Raw genomic sequence first — 22,409 nt, 5'->3', positions numbered from 1 at the left:
GAAGGATCACATTCAGTCCCCAGGCCTGAGGATCTGCATCCCTGAAGTACACTAGGGATCTTTTCTATTCTTTTTTGCATTTATCCATGGGATCATCCTTACAGAAACAGCCTTTGCTTTACCCACTGCAACTTCTGATGAGATCCATGTGCCAGACAGGAGCCTTCCCACATCTGATATTTTGAGTGACGGTTGCGGGGGGGGGATGTTTCTTTGTGCCTATTTTTAAAAGCAAATGAGAGAGTCATGTTGGCACTGGAATTAGCCTGAGAACTGCCCGAGGCCCTGAAATCACACGATTAGGTCTGTTCTGCTACAGTACTCAGGAGGAGGAGGTGCTGAGCTGGCCAGAGGAATGTTATTTACAGCAGCAGCACATGGAAGCAAAAGAAGCTGGAGGCTACAAGCAGCTCAGAAGCAGCGGTTCCAAAACACACACATCCCCAGTGGCCTATGGATGGTCCGACGTGTCCATTTTGGTTTCTCATTTATCCAGTCTTAAGCTCTGTTCTCCACATTTCCACATCAGTTTGAGATATATTTTTGGTATTAACCCTCACGGAAATTTGTCGGTGTTTTAGTGCATGCATGTGCGCGCATGCGTGATAGTGGGGGCTGGCATCTGTCTGTCTCGAGAGAGAATTGGAGTGAATAGACACCATGAAGATTAAAAATTCTGGGTTTTCCTACTGGTTTCCCCGAGTAAAAGGCAGTCAAAATCTGTGCCAACTACCTGGTGGATATCACTGATCCCACCCTTCGGAGAGCTTTCACCGTGGCCCGGTTTCAAACATTGCCAACTGCATACCTGACCGGTAGATTTACAAACATCCCAGCAGAACACCGTTTACGCCCTTGCTTCATGAAAATTAAAGAGGATCTTATACATTACCTTCTCTATTGCCCCATTTACTCGGGCTTTAGAGACGCGATGCTGCAAACTATACCCAACTCTATAATCAATCCTGAAGACAGAGTAAAAATTTTGTAGGTTGATGCTAACCTACAAATTACCCATGTGGTAGCGGTCTTTGTGATGAAGGCCATGAAAGCCAGGGAAAGATTTATAGATGATAAAGTAAAGACCCCTTCATCGTCTGTTTAACTCTTTGCTTGTTTTCCTTCTCTTTCTGTTTTGCGGGATGAAGGTTTTGTTGGGATAGAATGTAATGAATTTTAACATTTTTAATTATTGTTGTGTTTATATTTGTGTACAGGCATGGTCCTCACAATAAACGGTTTTGTTGTTTGTTGTTGAATTGGAGTGAAGTCAAAATGCTGCGTTAGCACTGAAGCTACCTCCCCGGGGCACAAGCCTGGCGGCTGTGTATGGAGGTCCCGGGCTGCTCTGACAACACGAACCCCATCCAGGCCTCGCTGAGATGGTCCCAAAGAAAAGGGGAGCAATACGTTTGGCCCCAGCTTGGCTGCAGGAGTTGCCAGGAGGAGGCGTACAAGGCACCATCCAACCATCTTAGGGACTCCACTATGGATTTGTGTAGGGTTCAGGGGCGTAGGAAAGGGGGAGTGGGGGGCTGCCCCAGGTGCCATAATCATAGCTGCCAAGTACCCCGTTTTCTCCGGGAAAACCCTGATTTTACTTACCTTTTCCCTGTGGTCCCCCGTATCACTTCGTCTCCTGTTTTTCTCCGTTATTTTCTCCTGCCGGCGGCCTTTTTTTTTTTCCAATTGGCCCTTCTATGGGCACCCAAAATGGCCGCCGCCGGCTTCAAAAGTCGCATCTACGCATGTCCGGAAGTGCATAGACGTGACTTCCGGTGTTGGCGGCGGCCATTTTTGGTGCCCATAGATGGAGCGACACCGGAAGTTGCATCGCCGCACTTCCTGACATGCGTACAAGCGACTTCCGGTGTCGGCGGCGGCCATTTTTTGTGCCCATAGAAGGGCAAAGCGACACCGGAAGTTACGTCAAAGCAACTTCTGGTGTCACACGGCTGCCGGTCCCAGATTCTGCAGTCCGGGACTTGGAAGGTAAGGCCATAATGGAGAGCGGGTCAATTACTGCCCTACTAGGGGGGTTCATAAAAAACTTTTCCACAAAAAAATGCTTGCTCCAAAGGTCTTATCTTACTACACTAGGGATTATATAGCTATATATGAAATTTCATGCATATCAGTTAGTATCTTGACCCTCCTCCATGAAAACAGCTGTTTACTTGGCCCTTTTCCTATGCCGTGAAGGCTGAAATTTCAGTTCAGTGAAGCAGGGTCCAGAGGTAAGTAGAGGTACCACTGTACTTTTAATCTTAATATTTTAGCTATTGTATGTTTTAAAGTAGGATTGTTAATTTTTCTTGATTTTACTGCTGTGGTTGTTTTTTTGTTTGTTTTTTTGTTTGTTTTTGGTAAACCACTTTGCAGGTTTTTAAAAATAAATTTTATTAAATAAATAAACAATAAATATAAATAAAATAACACAAGCCCAAACACAATCCATCCTGTAGATTTAAGTATCTGTCCATAGTCGCCTACTTGTTATCAGAGACCCAGAATCCACATTCCTTTGTAAGAAAATATGAAATAACATAAAAACATTTTTGCAGGCAAAAAAATAAAATAAATCAACGCCGGGGGGGGGGGGGTTTACAAGAAATTTTCCACACCGGGTACCACCTGACCTTCCTACGCCTCTGGTAGGGTTTACTCCTTAGCCCTCTTTTCTCCCAAAGGTGTCCTGAAAGGAAGTTGATAGATATTATTCCTCAGGGTTTGCTCCCACCGCCTTTCTCACATATGAGTAGAGCGCAAGGCGGCGGAGGTGTAGGATCACAGTCAGGGCCGTCTTTAGGCCCGGGCCCGGTGGCGCGGGGCACCAGGGCGCCAGGCCACCAGGGGCGCCGCTGCGCCCGCTGAGAGGCGCGGCGGAGGCCGCCCCAGGCACGGCAGATGCAGCCCTAGGCACGCCTCCTCAGCTGTTCAAGCCGCTCTCCGGAGGCACACGGGCCTGGGGCCGCCTCCGCCACGTGCAGGGGCATCGCAACAGGGGGCAGGCAGCGCCCCCTGCCCCAGGGCCAGCCCTACGGCCAGGCTGGATGGTGCAGGGCGCTGGCCCTCCAGGTGGCAGCCGCGCTGCACACTGCGCCCACCCGCCCACTGCGCTGGGAAACGGGGCGGGGGGACGCTGGAGGGATCCATCGCGCCAGGGCACCAGGCATGCTTAAGACGGCCCTGATCACAGTTTTCCTTCTCCTAGATGGGCTACCTTCCCAGCTTGACAACCCACAACTGCCCTTCACTTCTGTCTACACAGCATGTGTGGAAACTTCGTTCTTGACTGTTGGATCTGCTGTTGGTCTCGTCCACTCAATCCGCCAGAACCTGTTTGTGGATACAGGGAAAGTCCTTAACTCACCAAGGGTTTGAGACTCATCAGCCACCCAGTCAAATCCATTCCCGTGTTGAGAAATGTTGGAGGGTGTGGGCCTGTGGAGAATGGAAATGTACAAACCCTCTTGGCTTAGTCCTCGCCGTTCCAGGCTTCTTAGGGAGAGCCCTTCAACGTGCAAAATATCATCGCAAGATCGGCCTTAGCAACCATATGGCTTAGTAACTGCAGTTGCCAAGACAACCAGGCAGTTGCAGAGGAAGGAGAGGTAACAGAGGTAATGCGACTTCACTGCAAACTTAGCAAGCTGTTAATAGACCTATTAGCAAGCCAGGATTGAGGCTGCCACCCTGGGAAATGGGGTAGGGATATCTAAGAGCTGTATGGGAAATTGGGTGGCCTTGCAGGGACCACCTGCCAATGATGGGCAGGGCCAGTGACAAAAGTGGGTGTGATTTTTACCTCACCCCTCTCTAACCCCCATCCTGACAAGCAAGAGGCAGCATCAGAGTGCAAGGAAACATCCTGGGGGCTTTTTGACTTCCAGATTTTATTGCCGGCACTCAAAGCAACGGGGGAAACTGACGCAAATTGGTGCGAACCTTTGACAGCTCTGTCTTGTCTACTGCATCTGCTTGACGACGTCTTGTCAGATTCTCTTGATATTCAACTCACAGCCAGCGCAGTACATTTTTAAAGTACATTGCTTCCCTCAAACAATCCTGGAAATTGTAGTTTAGCCCTCGCAGATCTACAATTCCCAGCACCCTTAACAAACCACAGTTCCCAGAATGCTCTGGGGCTAGCCACATTCTTTGGCTGTGCCTTAAATGCGCTTTAAATGTATCGTGTACATGTGACTTCAGTTACTCCATATAACCTTACATGTTCTTAGACAGGGGATAAGACAAATTCATGGAGGGTGAGCCTAATATCAACACAGCTGTTAGCCCTGATAAAGGTAAAGGTAAAGGGACCCCTGACCATTAGGTCCAGTCGTGACCGACTCTGGGGCTGCGTGCTCATCTCGCATTATTGGCCGAGGGAGCCGGCGTATAGCTTCCAGGTCATGTGGCCAGCATGGCAAAGCCACTTCTGGCAAACCAGAGCAGCACATGGAAACAACGTTTACCTTCCCGCTGTAGCGGTTCCTATTTATCTACTTGCATTTTGACGTGCTTTTGAACTGCTAGGTTGGCAGGAGCTGGGACCGAGCAACGGGAGCTCACCCCATCACAGGGATTCGAACTGCCGACCTTCTGATCAGCAAGCCCTAGGCTCAGTGGTTTAACCCACAGAGCCACCTGGGCACCACCCACTACCGGTAAATGGAGCTTCCAGGTTTAGAGGCAGTTGTTCTTGTTAGGGTGAGGGGAGAGTTTTTTTCAAGTTCTCCTTCTGCGCCTCCTGAGAGCGTCTGGCTGGCCACTCCTGGAAACATGTTGCTGGTCTAGATGAAGCAAATGTGGTTGACATTCAACATGACCCTTCTCCTGGCCGTCTATATTTAATATCATGTGTATGTTTATAGTGATCTTATGTTGTCATTTGAAGAATGATGAAGAAACAGGAGGTACCTACCTAGAATCATAGAATTGTAGAATTGGGACCATGAGGGTCATGTAGTGCAATGCCCTGTAATGCTGGGATGTGCAGCTGTTCCATATGTAATGCATTTTTGTAGTTTTCACTCATATACAGTGGAACCTTGGTTCTCGAATGGCTTAGTTGACGAACAAATTGGCTCCCAAATGCCAAAAACCCGGAAGTAAGTGTTCCGGTTTTCAAAGGTTTTTCGGAAGCCGAACGTCTGGTGCAGCTGTCGGCTATCTTTCCAGCACTCCTGCGCCAATCGGTTTTCGCCTTGGTTTTCGAACGTTTCAGGATTCGAACAGACTTCTGGAATGGATTAAGTTTGAGAACCAAGGTTCCACTGTATGCATTTTTGTGAACAATTTACCCAGTGTGTGGGGTTTTTTTTTGTATACATTACTTGGTTGGAAAACTGCATCGCTATATTCAGAGAATGCATTGCAGATTGTGAAGGATGGCTGTGCTCCAATTTGGGTATCATTTCAGGAAGTGGAAATGGAATAGATTCATCTTTAAATGTGAACTGAATAGAATCCCCCCGCCCCCGCCCCTGCCCCCACTCCCCCCACATCCCTACCTGGGTGTAAGTCTCTTTGAACTGAGTGGGACTTTCATCTGCCTAGTTTTGTGCTTTAAGGCTACAAACCTGGACTCACTTACCTGGAAGTAAAGTCTGTTGAATGCAATGGGGCGTACATCTGTGCAGACATGCATAGGATGGGAGTTAGAAGATGTGTTTGCATGCACAGCTATCCTCAGCAAAACAAAGCCTGCCGTTTGCACACTTGCTTAGCAGTATGAATTAGTGGGACTTGCTTCTGATTAAACCTGTAGGCGATGGCCCCTTTTCTGTGCATGGTGTCTTCTGTTTCTCTCTCCACATCTTCCGGCAGAGGGGAATCCAGGCTCTCCGACCCCTTTGTCAGAGCAGGCTTGGAAAATACATTATCCCAGCCCCTTTGCCTGGGGCTTTTTCTCCCATCCACTGTCAAAACCAAACGGACCTTTACAATGAAATGCCATTTGAAGGCAAGCCAACCTTTGATTCTCACTCTCCCACCACAGAAAATATTTCACCTTAATCAGCTGAATCTCCAAGCACTCTCCTGCCCTGCTCTCAGAGCCTTCACGCTGAAAGGTCAGGCATATCCCAACACCTTTCATTTTGCTAGAAATGGCAGAGCAGAGCGCTTGAGTACAGAGTGACCTTGGCCAAAACTTCACACATTACATTTTCAGGTGTCCACTTAAGCATGTTTTCAATGCGCACCTGGAAATGTAAGGTGGATATGTGACCAGCATCAGGTTGCAAATACATGTGTGCAATTCAAGACACACTTGTCTGTGAGCTGAGATTTTCTGCAGCTCCCCCTAGAGTTCACAAACAGTACATACTTAATGTACCCTCAGGGGCAAACTAGGGTAATGCTTAAAAGTGGCCCTAAGGCTGCCATATTTACTCGCAGGAAGGGATAGGGGAGAAAATCATTTCGGTTCTCTCCTTTTTGCCAATTAGTTTTTATTGCTTTTCAAAATTTTAACCAATCAACATCAAATTGTTTCAAATTTAATGCAATTTTAAAAGTTGACTTTCTACCCCACTACAATTATGTTTCTTTTTGCTCCCTTACTTGTTGCTGAAGGCAGCCCTGTTTAGGGACGTTTTTAATGTTTGATGTTTTATTGTGTTTTTAATATCCTGTTGGAAGCTGCCCAGAGTGGCTGGGGAGGCCTGGCCAGTTGGGCGGGGTATGAGTAATAAATTATCATCATCATCATCATCACTCATTGTAACATACATTTCATAATTCCAATAGAGTGCTTAAAATATTGTATCATTTTGTCATTATTATTTTTCTCTCTTCCCCTTCTTCCTTTCCCATCGGCTGTACATGTTTCAATTCCTGCCGGACTTTTATTTACCTATAGTTAAATAGATCATTTCAGTTCTCATTCAAAAGCAAGCCTGCCTGTTTCGCACTTTCCGAGAGAGAGAAATATGAGAACCAAACACGGATATTCTTTGAAATTTGCACTTCTCCCAATTTTGCAATGCGGTTCTCTAAAATGCATACATTACGGGGAAGAGCCCATAAAAATAAATTTAGCAGTGAAAATGGCATTCAAGAATGCATTGTGATATCACACACACACACACACACACACCTCTGTCCTCCAACCAGGGAGGAAGAGGCATGATCAGAATTCAAGGATACATATCCCAGCCAGCCAAAGCACTCGAGGGAGGTGCAAATTGGGGGTGTGGCCTGCGGAGACTCCTGTAGGGCCAAACAGAGATGCTTGGAAGGCCCTATTCAGCTCCTGGACCTGCGGTTCCTCAGCCCTGAACTGATCAGTGAAAGCATTCCTGATGGTTCGTGATCTAGTTTTACGTGGGCTGCCATATACCCATGGTGGCCCCCGTGATGTGCTGGGGGGGTGTTTAATGGCAGCAGTTTCCGCAGCCTTCGCTTTCCTGCCACAGGCATGAGCAACTGCATCCTCCACATCCATCAATGGCCAAATCCTAAAATATCTCTAGTGATTCAATGTGACAGCTGCTACTGACAGTGAGTCTTGGATTGGCGAGTCAGCCTGCGGGGGTGGTGGTGATCGGTGTAGGGCCGGGGGAGAGACAGCAGAGAAAGAGAGAGACATATATTTACACCTTCGGGTCTACAATGAAGCCCTGTAAACAGCTCGGCCTGCATGAGTCAATGAATGCCACAGCATGAGCCCCTGTGCATCTTCTCGCAAACGGCACATACATCATTCTCTCCAACCAAGTGGAATTAATGCTCGCAAATTGCTTCCATGTGTACACTGCGGTGCTGGTGTCATCTGCCGTGGTCTGCCTGAGAAACGAATGCTTCTCGCAAGTGCCGCTGCACGTCTAGACAAATGTCAGCCCCAAATGTTAGTTCAATGGGACTTGCGCTCAGGGGAATGTGTAAGGGATCGCAGCCTTAGTAAGTAATTGACTGCACACAGGGCAAGGATTCATGGGAAAGGATAATCCATGGGAACCCTTTTACATTGGAAATGTGGGCTATTATCTTGTCAGGATCCATGGGTACAGCAGCTGCCAGAGCCACACACTCAGAGTGCAAAACTCAATTGCATTACACCAAATGCACTTAAATTGATGGGTTTTCCCCACAGGGATATTATTTGTACCTAGCATATTTTTGTTATGTGCAGAAGCTCTGTGTATACAGAAACACAGGTGATTGCCCTGGTTCCATTCTTGGATGTGGCCTCTGGTTAATGTGTCTCCACTACTGGATTCCAGTTTAACTAAGGGTTTGTCCAGACTTCACCTTGTCCCACTGCTTCCTCCCAGGGGAAACCCACTTCTTACTCCTGAATTGGAGCAAACCTCAGTCGGGTTTTCTGCGGACTGGCGTCTGCACTGATTCAGCTCTGATGCCAGGAGTCCTGTCCCCAGCTTGATCACACAGTAAGCGTAGTTAATTAAAAAGGATGATTTATTGTCAAAACAATGGGTAGCTCCGGAAGGCTCTAACACAGCCTTCTGGCATCATCAATCATGATGACCCTTCTGAAGACCCCTTCCGGTTACAGAAGATATTGAACTTTCTCACTTTGCACCTCTTGCTTTGTTTCCGGTCTAACAGCCCTCCCCTTAGCCTACTCTTAGGAGGGATTGGCTCAACTCCAATCTTTTCCCGTTCTGACAAACTGCTTCCTTCTCTGTTTGCGCCAATTTGCACTTCTTGAGCGTGTTGGCTGGATGCCGGCACGCTCTCAACCATTCCCTTATCAACCGCCATTCCAAGGGGTGGGAGGAGTTGGCACTAGCCGATGCTCATCCTGCCTGGCAGTTAACCCTCTCTGTTCCCGGCTGCTTTCTTCAGCTGGTTACAAACCTTCACTGGGAGCAGGCTGCAAACCGTCACTGGGAGCTGGCTCATTCATGACATCTAAAGAGTGGGTTTTCCCAGGGAAAAGTGGGAAACTGCTCAGACCTGTGCCTGGAAAGCATGGGATAAGCAGAAAAATGCTTTCTAGTGCACAGGACAAACAGAAGTGTGGACGAAACCGTGAGAATTTCTGACATGAATTCTGGGAATTGTCCTGCCCTGCCATTACAGTTTAAGGCTTTGGGGAAGTCAGGGAACTAACTGGTGAGGCAAAATCCCAACAGGCCATTGAACAAAGCATTGCAAAAGGTGCTAGCTGGAGCATCCTCACTCACCTGGTGGTGTAGTAGACTGGGGTTGCACTGAGCCTCTTGGGCTTGCCAATCAGAAGGTTGGCGGTTCGAATCCCTGTGACGGGGTGAGCTCCCGTTGCTCGGTCCCAGCTCCTGTTCGAAAGCACGTCAAAGTGCAAGTAGATAAATAGGTACCGCTCCAAGCGGGAAGGTAAATGGCGTTTCCGTGCACTGCTCTGGTTTGCCAGAAGTGGCTTTGTCATGCTGGCCACATGACCTGGAAGCTGTACGCTGGCTCCCTCGGCCAATAACGCAAGATGAGCGCCGCAACCCCAGAGTCGGTCACAACTGGACCTAATGGTCAGGGGTTCCTTTACCTTTACCTAGTATTTGCTGCACCCCTGGGTAGAAACAGTTGCTTTCACAATTGGTCAGCTGGACTTCTGATCCTGTTCCTTCGGCCTCTCTGGTCCTGCTCTTTGATCTACTCATATTTCATTAAAGAACAACAAGGGAAGGCACCCTCCCACCTCCCTTTTGGGCTGTCAATAACATGATATTTGACAGTGTTCCTTGAATTATGAATATCTGTGGGAAACTGATGTCTTCCTTGAATCCTTTATCTTTCCATGACTGTCCTCCCCACACCTCGGGATGCTAATCACAAGCTGGTCCAACCGTGATTTATCAAAGTGATCACTTTCCATCTTTTACAGTGGAAACATCCTTTCATTTTCATTTATTGACCTGGGGACTATTTTCCTTTTAACTTCCCAAGCCCAGTGTGCATTCAAGTACCCATCGCCCTTTCCACAAGAAATATCCTACTGACACCAAGAAAGCACTCACTGGGCTTTATGATTGGACAAATTGCCATTCAGACATGGAATTTGGCTTATGGGCCGGAGATTCCCCACTCTTGTTTTGGGGAATATCATGCCCCTTCTCCATTGTTTGAGGAACTATATTTATTATTATTATTAAATTTATATACCGCCCTATACCTGCAGGTCTCAGGTATAAAAGCACAAAAGACACAATTAAAACAAAAGCAAACCGAGAACTCCCTCCCAACACATTTTAAAAGGGCATTTGATATTAAACAGCCAAAGGCCTGGTTAAAGAGGAACGTTTTTGCCAGGAGCCTAAAAGTGTATTATGAAGGCGCCAGGTGAACCTCCCTGGGGAGAGCATTCAGCAAACAGGGAGCCACTGCAGAAAAGGCCCCATTCTCGTGTTGCCACCCTCCAGAACTCTCGTGGAGGAGGCACATGAAGAAGGGCCTCAGAAGATGAACACAGAGTCCATCTGGAACGAGACAGTCCTCAAGATCTTTATAGGTCAAAACCAGAACTTTGAATTGTTTCATTTTGGTGCCCCATCTTTCATTCCAAATGAAAACTCAAGGATGACTCGAGTATCTAAGCAAGGCATTGGCAGCAATACCCATGCCTGTTCATCTGTGCTCTAACTCTTAGAAGCCCAGCCTGAATGAGGCTGCAGGGGGGCACTTGCTCCCCCGCAACACCACAAGCTGATCAAAGCCTCCGTCACCGAGAGCCAGAATCATTAGCACCATCCTTTTCCCTCCTTCCATTCTTCTGACAGCCTACTTTAAATTTGAAGTTTAATTATTAATCCCTCCTAGGACAATTTCACATTGTGCAGAAGGTATTCTGCAGGGAAGGGGGGCAAAATCCAAATGAAGTAGTTTATGATTTAGAAGATTATATCTGATAAGTAAGGTAACCTGCAGCTACGCTGGAGAATAAGGAGACCTGCCATTTGTTTAGCGAAGGTATTAAAAAATCTTCCACTCAGGTTGATTGCCTTTTCATGATGAGGCAATCAGAGAACATGTTTAATTTAAGAAGGGCATTGATGAAGAAGCCTAACTTTTCCTTTAATTATAATTATAAAGGGATATAATTCCTGTATTATAATACATCTCCGCTTTTGTTGAAAACACTGGGGTGAAGGAAGGTATCTTGAATGCTCACTCCGTACTTTTTTAAACTACCTGCTCTTAAATGTAGTTCTGGATGCCATTTATTTTATGCTACTCTATTAAGTGGCTGATAACTTTCATTTTCCCCTGGGCCGCCATACCAAAAAGTATTAAAAGAATTTTAAAACCCCCAAAATGAAAAACAATGCAATGTTATAAACCAGGGCTAAAGCAATCATGAGAAGAGAGAGGAAAGATATAAATCTCTCTCGATGTATCTTATCATATCAAGCAACACATAATGCAAGCCTTAAAAATTCCAGAGTGTATATCGGCAGGCCCGGCTCGTCGTAGACCCTCGGTTGGCACAGTGCACCATGGCGCGGGGCTGGTAAGCTGGGCGCCGGCCTGGGAAGGAGGGTGCCGCGCGGCTTCGTCGCGCGGAAACCAATTGCGCCCTGCGAGGGCAGGGCGGGGCGGGCGGCGGAGCGATCTCCGCCCCTCAGCACCAGGGCGCGTGATCTGCTCAAGACGGCCCTGTATATAGGCCATGTTGAAACACGGCACAGGATTAAAAGCAACACATTTTTAAAAGCCTCTGTGAGAACTGCAAAGGTTTTGCAACACAATTCAAAGTGTTGGTGCTGACCTTTAAAGCCCTAAATGGCCTCGGCCCTGTACAGTATACCTGAAGGAGTATCTCCATCCTCATTTCAGCCTGGACACTGAGGTCCAGCGGCGAGGGCCTTCTGGCAGTTCCATCCCTGTGAGAAGTGAGGTTACAGGGAACCAGGCAGAGGGCCTTTTCAGTGGTGGCACCCCATTCGTGGGACTTGCCCTCTAAGAATGCTTGCCTAGAGTCCACTTTGCTGCTGCTTCAACCCCAGATTGAGGTTGAATCCTGACAATACAGAAGTACTGTTTTTGGAGGACAGGGAGCGGACAGGTGAGGAGGACTCCCTGGTCCTGAATGGGGTAACTGTGCCCCTGAAGGACCAGGTGCGCAGCCTGGGACTCATTTTGGACTCACAGCTGTCCATGGAGGCGCAGGTCAATTCTGTGTCCAGGGCAGCTGTCTACCAGCTCCATCTGGTACGCAGGCTGAGACCCTACCTGCCCGCGGACTGTCTCACCAGAGTGGCGCATGCTCTAGTTATCTCCCGCTTGGACTACTGCAATGCACACTATGTGGGACTGCTTTTGAAGCTGACCCGGAAACGACAACTAATCCAGAATGCGGCAGCTAGTCTGGTGACTGGGAGTGGCCACCGAGACCATATAACACCAGTCCTGAAAGACCTACACAATTCAAAGTGTTGGTGCTGACCTTTAAAGCCCAAAACGGCCTCAGTCCAGTATACCTGAAGGAGCGTCTCCACCCCCATCGTTCACTGAGGTCCAGCTCTGAGGGCCTTCGGGCAGCTCCCTCCCTGTGAGAAGTGAAGTTACAGGGAACCAGGCAGAGGGCCTTCTTGGTGGTGGCACCCGCCCTGTGGAATGCCTTCCCTTCAGAAACTAATTCAAGATGCTGGAAATTCACCCAGGGAAAGGAGTACTTAAGGGTGTGAGCCCTACAGAGGTGGGTGTGTATTTTAGGGCTGAGTGAAAAATGAGCTCCTAGAATTTCCTATTTCCGGGTGGTGAAATTGGGGGCAGGGGGAGCATATCACTGATTTTTTTTTCCTTGGAGGGAGTTTGTAATTTTCCTGCCATTTGGATGGAGACAAACCCCCCCAAAATCGGAAAATTAACCAGAACACTCCCTGGGAGCATGGGATTTATGAAGGACAAATAACGAAGGAGCATCTTTAAAAACTGCCCATTGGGTGGAGGGAAGAACAAGGCTTCAGAATGGCTCCCCTCTTCCCTTACCTTCTGCGGCAGCAGGGGAGGAGGCAGAAAACCATTCTCTGGGCTTTTAACCGAGCCAAAGATAGTTGTCCGAAGGAGACAGATGTTTCCGATGCCAACTGATCCAAAAAGAGAGAGTTCTCTGAGGGAGACGGATGTCTGCAATGTCAACTGATCTGAAGGAGATAGCTAAATGAGCTTTTAACTGATCTCAGGATCCTTTCAAACAACTCACCTGGTTTGTGTGGCAATGTCCCTCCTTCCCATGTAATCAAGACTCGTGACACAGTGATTGAGATTTAATTGGGTGGTTAAGGCCACAACTTTATTAATTAAGCATGTTGAGCGGAATTGGCTTAGGCGTTGGAACCTATCGGACTATATCCGACTCCAACCCGTGTGTTGGAGTCCTTGAGAAGTTAACCACCAGAAAGGAGCCCCGCGATGTAGATCTACTAGAGCTCCTCCTGTGGCCACCGAAGGGGCGTGCCCTACGGCCCAGGCAACTCCAGGCTCAGGACCAAGCGACGCCCCCGGAATCCTTTAACGGAATTACTTCTCCAATTTAGGGCAGCTGGTGACGCAATTAGCCCCTCCTCCATCTATTGTTATGCAAATTTCCAACGCCTAACCGCCTGAACTGTTCGCTCCGGCGAACGAGGAAGTAAAGAGGGCTGCTTCCCGCCTGCGGGGAGCTTTAAACTTGGCGGCTCCGCCCCGACCGCTCCCATTGGCCGGTCGGGGGTGACGCAGGCGGGAAGCTACCATCGCGTAGGGGCTGAACACGCAGCCCCTACGCGGTGGTGCCGTCGGTCTGCCCACAACACCACTTCCGTCGCAGGCGCGGAAGTGGCTTTCCTGGGAAGCAAAACATTCTGCAGCCCATTGTGAAGTCAGATCTTGGCCAAGGCCTCACCCAATGGACTGTGGGTTCTCTTTCTCTCCATCTCAGGCCCATGTCAACACTTGGTATCTTCATTCGGCTTCCAAGCACCTAGCCTGCCTCTTAATTTACCCCTCACCAGGAGGGCTAGGGCAGCTGGATCCGGGCTTCCCTTATAGTTTCGCCCAAACTAGGGGCAATCAATCAATTAAATTTCAGAGGAGCCTCTGAGACCCCGAACATGAACTGAAAATGACAGCCCCAAGGAACTGTCCAGGTCCCTCAACTTCCCATTACATCTCCACCCTTGCTGTAAAAAAGTTATTTAAATATGAGATACCGTGTTTCTCATATTATAAGACATGTCTTATATTTATTTTTTCCTCAAAAAAACACACTATGGCTTATTTTCAAGGGATGTCTTATTTTTTTCCTCCTCCTCCTGCCGCGGCCGGCATTGCTGCTGCGCCTATCACTATGTCTTATTTTCGGGGTATGGCTTATATTCCTTGAATGCTTAAAAATCCTGCTATGGCTTATTTTATGGGTATGTCTTAAAATATGAGAAACAGGGTAATTTAAATAAAACCCATTTAAATTAAACTCAAAACTGATGAAAATAGGGATGCCCCATTCCATAATGATAATTTTACTATTTATACTACACACATCTTACTGGGTTGCCCCAGCCACTCTGGGCAGCTTCCAACATATATAAAAACAATGAAATATTAAACATTAAAAAAATAAACACTTTCCTATACAGGATTAGCTTCACACAGCTCGGGGGTCGGATTACTCTAGTCCTTTTTTTCTTTAAAAATGTTTAGGGGTACTTTCATTTTGACTCAAGAAAATCGCCATTTTATGGTTCAAATCGGGAAAAATAAATACAGTAAATGGGCAAAAGTACAAAGATTCACAAAATGTTTAAGGGTATGCGTACCCCTGCATTCCCCCAGAACAAAAAGCACTGGATTACTCCATACCCTCCAACGTTTATCCAATGAAAATAAGGACATCCTAAGGAAAAGTGGGACATTCCGGGATCAAATCAGAAACCGGGATGGCTTCTCTAAATCAGGGTTGTCCCTGGAAAATAGGGACACTTGGAGGGTCTGTGTTTTTATATTTTGATGGAAGCTGCCCAGAATGACTGGGGCAATGCAATCAGATGAGTGGAGGACAAATAATAAAGTTGTTGTTGTTGCTGCTGCTGCTGCTGGTGGAAACACATTGAAGGAAGCACCAGGGAAGCCTTTTTGAGGCACCCCATAAGCAAGGGGCCACTACTGAGAAGGCCATGTTCTCTTGTAGCCACTTACCATAACTTAGAGAAGAGTCTCCATTGATGATCTCACGGCATGGGTGTTTCATTCTTCAAACAGTCACCAATGTTGGGATAAGGAACCTGTGGCTCTCCAGTTGTTGCTGGACTTCCTTCAGCTCCAGCCAGAATGGCCAGTTATTAAGGATTATGGGAACTGGAGCATACCTGCCAAGTTCCAGCCTGAGAAATAAGGGACTGGACCGGAAGTAGCAGACCGGAAGTAGTGCCACCGCCATTTTGGAACTGGGTGGAGCATGCTCAGAAGTGACTTTTGATGCTGCTGTGCCCAGTTCCAAAATGGCCGCTGCACCAGGAGTCACGCTGCAGCCATTTTGGAACTGGGCACAGCAGCATCAAAAGTCGCTTCTGAGCATGCTCCGCCCAATTCCAAAATGGCCGCCGCACGAGAATAAACCGGGGGGAAACAAAAAAAACCGTTTTTCGGCTGGGAACAGCTGGAAAAACGGGGGTTTCCCGGGGAATACGGGAGACTTGGCAGCTATGAACTTGAGTCCAGCAGCTTCTCAGACCCCTTGCAAGAGGAAGGGAGAATTGCACTGATCTGCAACAGCTGACCTTCAGGCCAAGACATCTGGGCAAGGGTGATAAATTCCCAGATTGGCATAGTTGTTTGGGGTGACCTCCAGTAGTGGTCGGAGAGGGGCAGCAGCTTGTGACAACTGCACAGCAGGTAAACCTTCCCCATCTCTCCCTGCTCCCTTGGGGAAAAGTGGGATAAATTAGATTATTAATACATCTCATGGAAACAGATAGCAAGCATTTCGCAACCCTGGTCCTGGCCCCCTGCACAGAAATCTTTTCCTTTCTGCATTTTATTCAATTACCTCCAAGGAAACTGTTTGATGGTAGGCAGAGAGGGAGGCAATTATTCGCCACATCTTCATCAGTTCACTGGCATTTTGCTTTATGGGTATTTGAATACATGGGACACAAAGTTCAGCTTGGATTGCTCAAATTAATAAAGGCCTTTTTCAGTTAAGGAGAGACATTGCCTGACATTGTCCCACTCAGGATCCATAAAAGCCATTATTTTCCTTTCCCTCTGCCTGCCATTACACACACTATTTAAACGATGGCATCAAGGAGCCGGTCTCTGTTCCATGCCATAAAGGCATCCAGCTCATTCTAGTTTTCTTTCAATCAAGACACAGATAGTTCGGTTTGAAATTTGCTCTGGGCTTTTGTTTAAACACCACATCTCACAAAATGTGTCACTCTTGACTTCTTGGGAGATCTCTTTGGCCTCGGGACTGACAGCTTCATCTTTGAAATAGAATAATACAGTCATGTTACATTTCTCACCATTGTCTGTATATGTCATCCAACGTCTTCCTGAGAAATTCAAAATCCATCCCCACCAGTGATTTTGGAACGGTGGCCTAAGTCATTTAACCCTTGATCACCTTTAACCTCTGTGGCCAATTCTTTTTGTTTTAACTATTTCAACCTTTTTTTAAAAAAAAAATAGCCACAGCTGACAATGAGCCTTCGAAACCCACAGCCCCAGTAATACAGTGGTACCTTGGTTCTCAAACTCCTTGGTTCTCAAACGCTTTGGTCCTCAAACTCCACAAACCCGGAAGTAAGTGTTCCGCTTTACGAACATTTTTTGGAAACCAAACATCCGCTGCGGCTGTTGTTTCTGGGGCACCTACACCAATCAGAAGCTATGCCTTGGTTTTTGAACATTTCGGAAGTCAAATGGACTTCTGGAATGGATTAAGTTTGGCACTTTTGTTTGTGCTATTTTGTTTTTAGGCTTTTTAGTTTAATTTGTTTTTGTGACTGTGGGGAACCCAGTTCAGCTACTGATTGATTGATTGATTGATTGATTGTGTGTCTGCGGAAATAGATAAAAGCCCCCCTATCCAAACAATGGCTATCATCAGCGCAGGTCAGAAAAAAGATTAATTTTAATTTTCATCATCTACAAAACTGTCTTATTTATTTTATAGTACAGTACATTGATTGTTGCTTTCATTTTATGGATCAATGGTCCCATTAGATAGTAAAATTCATGTTAAATTGCTGTTGTAGCGGTTGTTTTTTAAAGTCTGGAATGGATTAATTTGTTTTGCATTATTTTCTATGGGAAAGCGCACCTTGGTTTTGGAACGCTTCGGTTTTGGAACAGACTGTTTGGAACAGATTAAGTTTGAGAACCAAGGTACCACTGTAGAGGCTGATTTTCCTCATTGAACAGAATTTCAGGGTTTTTTTATTCAGCAAGTGCCTTTGAAAGCTTTATTTCCTGACAAGATGCACACAGCGCCTATTTAGCATCTCTGCAATCCCTGAGAGCCAAATATAAATACCATATAATAAAGTGCAAGTGTCTCGGCGTCCAGTATTCCCTGTGTCCCTGTGTCCGCGCTACTGCGCATGTGCCCCACGGACACAGGGATTGGACGCAGAGACTGGTCGCACACAGAGCCGGGGGGGCGGAATGCGGTTCTCCCTCCCTCAATGGCTTCCCCTCCAAACTGCGGTTCTGCGCCTCGCCTCCCGACCAATGGCGCGAGGGGAAGAGGGAAAGGGACCGTGAGGGATTGAGACACGAGCACGCATTCCCCACCACCGCCGGGGCGTTCGTGTCCCTGCCACCGCCATTCCCCACCCCCACCCCATCGCCGCATCCCAACCCCTCCCCCCACCCGGCGTGAGGCGGGCTCAGCTCTGGGTGGGTTGGGAAAGGTGAGGAGAAGGAGGCTGCTTTCCTCCCCTTTTTTCTCTCCTACGCTTCCCCCCCCCCAATGACCAGCAGCAAGCAGGCGTCGCGCACACGCGCTCTCTCTCCCCCCCTCCCCTCTGCCTACCGTTTCCCTCACGGTGCAGGGTCAGAGGCAGACAGAAGCGGGGGCAGTGCATGGGGGGGAGGAGGTGTTTGACAGGGAGCAGGGAAGGAGGGGCGGGTGGCAGCCGCCCACCTCCCGCCCCTCTTTCCCTGCTCCGTGGGGGGGGGAGAAGGGACAGGAAATGTCATGAATCAGAACAGGGTGGGGGAAATCACACTTCTTAAAATTAAAAACATAAATAAACTACCAAAACAAACAAACGAAAATGCACAATCATAGGAAGACCAAAAAAATAAAAACCATAAATACAAGCACAAAGTAGAAACATCTGGAAAAGCTAACCAAAAACAAGTTATGCAACCATTACCATTCAAAACACAAATGACATCAATAACCCCCCCCAAAAAAAAAATCCACAGCAATGCGTGGCTGGGTCAGCTAGTAGATAGATAGATAAATAAATAAGAGTAAGAATAATAGTAAGGGATGTGGGTGGCACTGTGGTGCAAACCACTGAGCCTTGGGCTTGCCGATCGGAAGGTCAGCGGTTCGAATCCCCGCAACGGGGTGAGCTCCCATTGCTCAGTCCCAGCTTCTGCCAACCTAGCAGTTTAAGCGCATGTCAAAGTCCAAGTAGATAAATAAGTACCGCTCTGGCGGGAAGGTAAACAGCATTTCTGTGCGCTGCTCTGGTTTCGCCAGAAGCGGCTTAGTCATGCTGGCCACATGACCCGGGAAACCTGTCTGCGGACAAACGTTGGCTCCCCCAGCCAGTAGAGCGAGATGAGCACCGCAACCCCAGAGTCGTTTGCAACTGGACTTAACTGTCAGGGGTCCTTTACCTTTACCTTTAAGAATAATAGGAAAATCTCTGAACAGGACTATCGGTATAGATCAGAGATCTACCTTCCTACGTTGAGGTAGCATTGTACAGTGGTACCTCGGGTTACAAACACTTCAGGTTACAAACGCTTCAGGTTACAAACTCCACTAACCCAGAAATAGTACCTCAGGCTAAGAACTTTGCTTCAGGATTAGAACAGAAATCTTGCTCTGGCAGCCCGGCGGCAGCAGGAGGCCCCATTAGCTAAAGTGGTGCTTCAGGTTAAGAACAGTTTCAGGTTAAGAACGGACCTCCGGAATGAATTAAGTTCTTGACCAGAGGTACCACTGTATTTCTGAGCATGACCTAACCAGAAGGAGAACAGTTTGTTCAGCATGGCAGAGCATTATGCAGATCACGGGCAAAGTGAACCACTGCTGGCTCCTTGACCAGAATCGAAGAGGCAAGGAAGGAAGAAACTGATAAAGCAAATTTATTTTGTGGTTCCAATGCCGTCTTACAGTGGAATGTCACAAATACAGATTTTAGCTATTTACTTATTGCAGGATGTTCTCCCCCCTCAAACACACACACACTCACATTTGATTAATTCCCTTCTGTTGTTGTTGTTTAGTCGTTTAGTCGTGTCCGACTCTTGGTGACCCCATGGACCAGAGCACGCCAGGCACTCCTGTCTTCCACTGCCTCCCGCAGTTTGGTCAAACTCATGTTGGTATCTTCGAGAACACTGTCCAACCATCTCGTCCTCTGTCGTCCCCTTCTCCTAGTGCCCTCAATCTTTCCCAACATCAGGGTCTTTTCCAAGGATTCTTCTCTTCTCATGAGGTGGCCAAAGTATTGGAGCTTCAGCTTCACGATCTGTCCTTCCAGTGAGCACTCAGGTCCGATTTCCTTCAGAATGGATAGGTTTGATCTTCTTGCAGTCCATGGGACTCTCAAGAGTCCCATCTGTTACCCACTGGCTTTTCTTTTCTTTTCTTTTCTTTTCTTTTCTTTTCTTTTCTTTTCTTTTCTTTCCCTTCCCACAAGTTTCTTCTCCTTGTCTTCTTTAGCAGCAAACAAGCAAGCGAAGCAGCCATGTTCTCCCCCCCCCCCCCCGGCAACTGCCCCATCAGAGGTAAAACCCAGCCACTGCAATGCTGCCAGCAGATCATGTGAATCAGATAAGCGCCTTTTGTTTCTCATTTAAACTTTGGCTGTCGGAAAGTGGCCTCCTTCCTGCAGAACTGCCCACAATGAGGGGCTTGACACGGAAGGGTCATTTAATACACCGCGATTTCAAAAGAACAATTGTCAAAGTGATTCACCGGCGACTCGCTGCCCATTATTAACTCGCACAGAGTGAGACAGCCAGCAAATTGCTACAGTGGAATGTAGGGATGACACACAGATGGGCCGGGCGGCGGGTTCGGTTTCTTAAATCGGGCCAGGGAATGAAACCTCTCCTGTTTGATTCCGACAGATTTTGCCATCATTACCGAGGACACTGGGGGTGGGGGGGATCTCGTGGGGGAGAGGAGACAAACGTTTTGTGTTGTCTTTTTATTTAACACACACCGTGTCCTATCCTTTGTTGCCTCTTTCACAATAGGACATTATATCATTGTAGTCTTTGTGCGTGGCCAGAGCAGAGAGCATTGCTGTTTCCCTGCCCATGTCTTGGTACCCAGCAACGTTTTGTGGGTTATTAATATGTATACCAGACCATCGCTCATGGTGGCGCAACCGCTTCTGTTCAGAAGTGTGCATCCTACCACTGAGGGCTGCTTCCCCCTTGGCTTGAGCCTGGGAGCCCCGGCAAACACCCTCACACTTCCTGTGGCTCTTCGTAGTTTAGAATACCTCTTTCAAGTCACCATCCGCCAACAGCAAGGGGCCCGTCCGTTCCATCCTTTCCTCTCCATCCCCTCCAAACACCCCTTCTTCCCCTGCAGCTGCCTTCTGCCACCTTCTTCCAAAGTCAGGAGGATACGTCAACTCTAATGAGCTCCTAACTAGGCTGGCGCAGTCATTTTTGAAAAACGCGAGCATAATCGGATTTCCTCAATGCAAAGTGCAGCCCTCTCCTGGTATGGCTAATGGCTGCTCTTGACAAACATTTGTTTTGTAGTCACTTTGTGGATTGTTCCCTGGCATTTTTAGCCAGCAGGCAGTCATTTTGGGCATGATATATGGAATCTCTGTGTTTGTGGGAAAGAGGAGGCCTTTGTGCCGGCGGCAGCAATCTCAGAGGGAGAGCAGGCATCGTTCCAACCCTCAAGCCCCCGTCTTTGTTTACGTAGTAGGTGTCGTACAAACGCCGGCCAGGAATTGGAAAGCGGAGCACAGAAATACATAATGGCTGAGCGATGCACGGCAAGGACGCATTTTTCAGTTTGCAAATTCTTGAGCAAATAATAGCTCAGCAGCCAAAGCCATGGGCCGTGCCAGGAAGCATCAATAACAGCAAAAAGCCAATGTACAACATGACAATAGCATTTGATGCACACAAGCGTACAATCTGCTGGTGCCACAAAATAACCCTCATGGAAGCAAAATACATCTGAGGTGCATATTAAGCTTGGCTTTGAGAAGAAAAAAGAAGAACTCCACATGCTACAATTTGGTTTGGGAATTGCTGTGTTGCTGCGTTGCTGTCATAACTTGTGGGAATCTCACAGTTTTGCTGCTACATGTTCTGAGAGTGCATAATGCTGATGGGAAGCTAAGCAGGTCTGTGTTTGGTCAGTGCCTGAATGGATGACCTCTGGGGAACCCCTTGAATTCCAGGAAAAAGAAGCTTGGGGTTCAAATGTAACAGATGTAACAGAAGAAGAAGAAGAAGAAGAAGAAGAAGAAGAAGAAGAAGAAGAAGAAGAAGAAGAAGAAGAAGAAGAAGAAGAAGAAGAAGAAGAAGAAGAAGGAGAAGAAGAAGAAGAAGAAGAACCCAAGTGAACATACAAACCAAATACAAGTCGTACCTTGGTTTTCAAACAGTTTAGTTCTCGAACATTTTGGCTCCCAAACACCGCAAATGCAGAAGTGACTATTCCTGTTTGTGAACTATTTTTGGAAGTTAATGTCCGACGGGGCTTCTGCGGCTTCTGGTTGCCAATCAGAAGCCACGCTTCGGTTTCCGAACGTTTTGGAAGTCGAACCAACTTCCAGAACAGATTCCGTTCGACTTCCGAGGTACAACTGTATGCCATTTTGGAGAATAGGGAGGAATGGTATCTTTTCAATGAAATGGGGACAAAAAGATTTTTCTGATCCGGGGTTACAAGAGGTTAAAACAAAATAGGTATGGGGAAATAGTTAAAGGTCAAATAAAGCTGATTCTAAATAAGTGCAACAAGGGTCAATGCTGGTCAGAAAGAGAGGTAGGGTAGAGACATCACTTAACAAGTTAAAGTCTCATCATTGACAAACTAGGGTGTATTTCTCAGACTTTTGCTTAGAGAAGTGATTCTATTTAACCACTATTGGTGGCCTGCAGATATGAACTTCCTAAGCAACTATATAATAGAGAGTTTCCTATTTTGTGAACATTTTCAGAAGTCATCTCTACATGTTTCTAAAAAAAACCAGTGATGTCTGCAGAAATCAAAAATCCCTTTTTAGGGTTTTGCTTTTTTTAAAAAA

Source organism: Zootoca vivipara, chromosome 3, assembly GCF_965207765.1.
Source record: "Zootoca vivipara chromosome 3, rZooViv2.hap1.1, whole genome shotgun sequence".
Taxonomy (NCBI): domain Eukaryota; kingdom Metazoa; phylum Chordata; class Lepidosauria; order Squamata; family Lacertidae; genus Zootoca; species Zootoca vivipara.
The sequence above is the reverse complement of the archived record's forward strand: the minus strand, read 5'-3'. Positions refer to the sequence as shown.